Below are 5,581 nucleotides of genomic sequence, written 5' to 3'. Positions count from 1 at the left end.
GGAGAACCGGCGTGCCGGTGGTGAGTCCGCGAAACGTGCCGAATGGTCCGAGATAAGCAAAATGAGCAGTCGCATTATGCAGAACAGACCACAAAACAGCACCGCGATAAGCAGAAAAGGACAGCGACCCCACCTTTTGACCCAGTTGCCATGTAAAATCGTGGGCAGATTTCTCTTCCTAGTCCAGCCCTGCTCAAGGATGCGATAGAGCCCGTCCCTCCAGCCGAGATGAAGAAGGGTTTCTACAGCCCTTTACTTCATCGTACCCAAAAAAGGTGGTTGTGAAAAGGCTTGTGAGTTCTCAACCGGGCTTTGCACAAACTCCCGTTCAAATGCTCATGCAGAGACATATTCTAAACCTGCATTCGGCATCAAGATTGGTTCGCGGCAGTAGACCTGAAGGACACGTACTTCCACGTCTCCATCTTGCCTCTACACCGACCCTTCCTATGGTTCGAGTTCGACTGCCAGGCGTACCAGTACAAGGTCCTCCCCTTTGGTCTGTCCCTGTCCCCTCGCGTCTTCACCAAGGATGCAGAGGCAGCCCTTGCCCCGCTACGGGAAGTGGGCATCTGCATACTCAATTACCTTGACGGCTGGCAACTCTCACACTCGAGAGTTACTATGCACTCAAAGAGACCAGGTGCTTGAGCACCTCAGCCGTCTAGGGCTTCAGGTTAACTGGGAAAAGAGCAAGCTCACCCCGGTTCAGAGCATTTCTTTTCTCGGCATGGAGTTCAACTCAGTCTCAATGACAGCGTGCCTCATGAACGAGCACGTGCAGTCAGTGCTCAGGTGCCTCGCTCTTTTCAAGCCCGGCACAGCGGTTCCTCTAAGACAAATCCAGAGGCTCCTGGGGCATATGGACTCCTAGGTCATGGTCACGCCGCTCAAGTTGATGCATATGATACTGCTTCAGCACTGGCTACGAGTCACGAGATTGGCATGGCGCTGCGGCACATACCGTGTGTTGATCACCCCTTCCTGCCATCAGACTTTCAACCCTTGGACAGACCTCTGGAGTCCCCCTACAGCAGGTGTCCAGACGTGTCTTGGTCACCAAAGACGTCTCTCAACTGGGTTGGGGCGTTGTGTGCAATGGGCACACAGCCATTGGCTCCTGGACAGGTCCCCACCTGCTTTGGCACATCAAATGCCTAGAGTTGCTGGCTGTATTCCTTGCCCTGCGGAGGTTTCTCTTGCTGGTTCGGGGCAAGCACGTCTTGATTCGTTCAGACAGCACCATGACAGTAGCTTACATAACTAGCCAAGGCGGCGAGCGCTCTCGTCATATGTCACAACTCTCCCACCATCTCCTCCTTTGGAATCAGCAGCGTCTCAGGTCGCTGCGCGCCACTCATATCCCGGGCAACACGACAGCAGATGCGACCGGTTTCAGCAAGACACAGGTATATCTCTTTGCCTCCCAGGACTCACTGCCCGCTCTGGTACTCCCTGATAGAAGCCCCTCTCGGGACAGACGTGTTGGCACACAGCTGGCCCCGGGTGCTGTGCAAGTACGCATTTCCCCCGGTGAGCCTTCTTGCACTGGTGCTGTGCAAGATCAGGGAGGATGAGGAACAAGTCACCTTAGTGGCACCTTACTGGCCCACTCGGACTTGGTTCTCGGATCTCACGCTCCTCGTGACAGCGCCTCCCTGCCAAATTCCCCTGAGGAAGGATTCCTCTTTCTCAGGGACGGGGCACCCTCTGGCATCCGCGCCCAGACCTCTGGAACCTCCACGTCTGGCCCCTGGATGGTATGCGGAAGATCTGAGTGACCTACCACTTGCAGTCATAGACATGATCAACCAAGCCAAGGCTCCATCCACCAGGCAACTTTATGCCCTGAAGTGGCGCTTGTTCGCAAATTGGTGTTCTTCCCGATCTGAAGACCTGCAGAGATGTGCAGTTCGGTCAGTGCTCTCGTTCCTGCAAGAGAGGCTGGAGGGGAAACTGTCCCTCTCCACCTTGAAGGTGTATGTAGCCGCTATCACGGCCCACCACGACGAAGTGGACGGCAAGTCCTTGGATAAGCACGAATTGATTATCAGGTTCCTTTGAGGCGCCCAGAGACTGAATCCTCCCCTCCTGGGATCTCTCAGTGGTCCTTTCGGGCCTTCAGAGGACCCCCTTCGAGCTGCTTGACTCAGTTGAGCTCAAGGCCCTCTCCTTGAAGATGGCCCTCCTGATAGCGCTAGCTTCCATCAAGAGGGTTGGGGACCTGCAAGTGTTCTCTGTCAGTGACACTTGCCTGGAGTTCGGTCCGGCAAATACTCACGTCATCCTGAGACCACAACCGGGCTATGTGCCTAAGGTTCCTACGACCCCCTTCAGGGATCAGGTCGTTTCCTGCAAGTGCTAGCCTGTGAGGAGGCAGACCCAGACTTTTCGTTGCTGTGTCCGCTACATGCTTTGTGCATCTATTTGGACTGCACGCAGAGCTTTAGATGTTCTGAGAAGCTCTTTGGCAGACGCCGGAAAGGGAACGACCCAGGCCGTGCCCACCCCCTTGCAGGTTCCAGCACACTCGACGAGAAGTGTGGCATCCTTGTGGGCACTGGCTAATGGCACCTCCCTAGCAGACATCTGCAGAGCAGTGAGCTGGGCAACACCCAACACCTTTGCGAGATTGTACAATCTTCAGTTTGAGTCGGTCTCGTCCCGTGTTTTGTCAGGTCCGGGCCGGTAGAACTCATTTATATGGAACAGCCAACTGGGTGTTCCGCTTGCACCTAGCGCCCTTCACCAAGATGATCCAGTGCGCTTTCTCCCCCAGGTTAGCATCTAAGCTTCGCTTCCTGGATGTTGCGACCCACTATGAGCCACACGTGTTCTGTACTGGGGTAGGGCTTCACAGGCTTAATTCCCTCTTCAGTCAACTCCCTGTGATGTATTTTCCGTGGTACGGTCCCCCTTTCAGCGGACCCGTGTCTCCCTTAGGCAGTCCCACTGTCTCCGGTCACTGTGCTTTTAGAGCTTCTCCCTCATCAGGTAGGACGTACCACCACGCCGCTCCCACGTGTGGCTTGACAACCCATGTGGTGTATTAGCCACATATCACCCCCTTGTCTGAGCAGGATGTGGCCTCCGCAGGTTCTTTTCCCCTTGAAAGACTCTGATCGGGGAAGACCGCCTTAAGATAGCTTTAAACTCTATGCGAGAGACATAGAGAGAGAAAAGGCTGCGGCTGCCGGGCTTGCTCCCATGCTGGTCATGTAGCACCTGTTCCCCACTCAGGGGTGCTGGGAACCTAAGGCCTGTGTATGACACTTTTTCTGGGGGCATTGTGGAGAGTTTTGTGCGGCCAATACAGTTGCTTCTAGCATGCAGCAGCTTGCTTGCACCTGCGTAAGCAGTTCACGTAACAGTCTAGTGCATGTCCCTTTTGAACGGGACCCCTTGTGTCCCTTCACGACCTACCACTGTAAACGGCCGTATCTTATTCTCAGCACCTCAGTGCAAAAACCTGACTGACGGACACACGCCACTTCCCTTTATACCCGTATATCCGGGGGCGGGACATGCAAAGTCTGTCTGCCAATTTCTCATTGGCCTTTTTTCAAGTTCAGAGATAATCTAGGCTCCCAAGGAATACCCCTTGTGTCACTTCATTCTCTCCCTCAGGGAACGGAGGTTACAACAGTAACGTGAATTTTTTTATTCAAAGTCTATAACCGTGTGTAATTTAACTTACGTTTTGAGGAGTATGTTTTCTCTTGTGAAACATATTCTAACATTTAGCTATTTCCTAATCTGTCACGTACGACGACTGTCACTATGGCAAAGAAGAATTGATGTGAAAACCTAAATTACAGCAGGAAGTGAGTGAACACAGGAATGGAACACAGAACGCCGTATAGCCGCACCTGCTGAAAGTCCCTATTAAGCATGACACAACGTTCTCTTTTGCTTTATGTGATGTTATAAAAGAACATATGTGACCAGCAGAATATTTAGTGCGAGCCTCCATATCCTTAAAAATGTGTTTTGTCAATGCATGTATAAATTAGTGTCACACGAAGAGTTTCATGTATAAACATAAATATGCACCACATCTTTGCGCATGAGCGCAAGCTATTTTAGAGTATGATTGAGAAAGTAGTTGGATTCAAATGTTTACATGGCTAATTTTTTTCTTTTAATCATATTATTTAGGTCTACACCACCCTCCTCAATCAGATTGAAAATTTAATTCGGATCCAGTTTAGGCAGATAATTTGTGTGTTTATGTGGCAAGAAAAGGTACCGCAATAGACTGGCACTAAGGCCTGACTACTTATAATAGAAAAATACAGATTTAAGAAAACGGACTACGCCACTCCGATATCACACAGAGAATAATTGGTACCTTTATCCAAAGGCACGCAAGTTGGTTGCACTAGTAAGGAACAGAGACGTGAATGTTGTACAAAAATAATTCTTTATTACTAAAAACACATTAAAATAAACAGAGCGTACCAGGCAAGACACACCGCAACATCTGCCAATAAAAACGGGTTGTTATGTTGTCAGAAGTACAGTCACTCAAAAATCAGTCACTACAAATCAAATATAATCAAACATTACACTCAGAAGTCGTTTTGGCTGAGGGCTAAAGAACAAGGAATAGTACCACACACACTTTGGAGTAAACTCTTATCACTCACACAAAATCCGTGCGTCTCACTGCACACAGTGTTCAAACCACCACCAACACGCGGAGAAAACCAGGGAGGATTCCTGGCTGAAGCCCTCAGCATCTAGCAAAAGTACAATTGCTCACACAACAAAAATCAAAATATAATTGGGTTGTAAATCAAAACAATATAACCACCAAAACAAACAATGATAACAAATCACAAAACACTATAATTCACACAGCAAATAATCTCAAAGCAAATAAACACATTAATAACCGTCATTCAACTCACATCTAATAAACCATGCATATCAAACTAAAGAACACACAAAAACGTAGGTAGTAGGACAACGGCGATTCCTCGCATTAAAGACTGGCAGAAGGCAAAGAAAGATCACGAACTCCTTAGAAGGGGAAACACAATGGTTAAACGCCCGCACGCATGCCCAATGTTCTCAACCCAATCAGGAAAAGACTTACCCGATGATAGAATCGCGTCAGTCTCAATCACAAACCACCGTTGCGCCGCACTGAACTGGTTTGCCTATGCCTGAAATGAGCTAAAAAAAAAAACCACTCACACCCACTTTCCCAATCAATGCCTAAGGACACAGTACCCGTAACTTCCTATGATGATGACTTACCTGACAATAGAATCAGTCAATCTTTTGATCACTTGATCTTGTTTTGATCCCGCAGCGTCGCATAAACGGATTTACATATGCCTGAAACAAGCTAAAAATCATACCCACTCGTCAGATTAATGCCCAAACACAGTTTCCACAACTTACTGCAGTAACAGCTTACCAAAAGAAAGATCGCCGTTTCGGAAGCAAGCTAAAGCTGGTGTACAGCCGCAGTCAAATAATCCACACGTTGGGAACCCCCGGGTCAGTCGGAAATTACGCGTCTCGACAGAAATAGGAATAGGCTATTTATAGCCGATCGGAAATGACGTGT

The 5,581-nt window shown here is 49.2% G+C and overlaps 1 long non-coding RNA gene across 1 annotated transcript; it reads right to left on the bottom strand.

The window, feature by feature from the left end:
- Positions 1-4,461: 4,461 nt before the first annotated feature.
- On the bottom strand, positions 4,462-5,360 carry LOC127658469 (uncharacterized). The gene is made up of 3 exons (XR_007972385.1): positions 5,266-5,360; positions 5,102-5,181; positions 4,462-4,742 (listed from the first exon to the last, which is right to left on the bottom strand). It is a non-coding gene; the product is annotated as an uncharacterized LOC127658469 (long non-coding RNA).
- Positions 5,361-5,581: the final 221 nt, after the last annotated feature.

Source organism: Xyrauchen texanus, chromosome 17 (assembly GCF_025860055.1).
Source record: "Xyrauchen texanus isolate HMW12.3.18 chromosome 17, RBS_HiC_50CHRs, whole genome shotgun sequence".
NCBI lineage: Eukaryota > Metazoa > Chordata > Actinopteri > Cypriniformes > Catostomidae > Xyrauchen > Xyrauchen texanus.
Note: the sequence above shows the minus strand (reverse complement) of the source record. Positions and strands in the feature narration are given on the sequence as shown.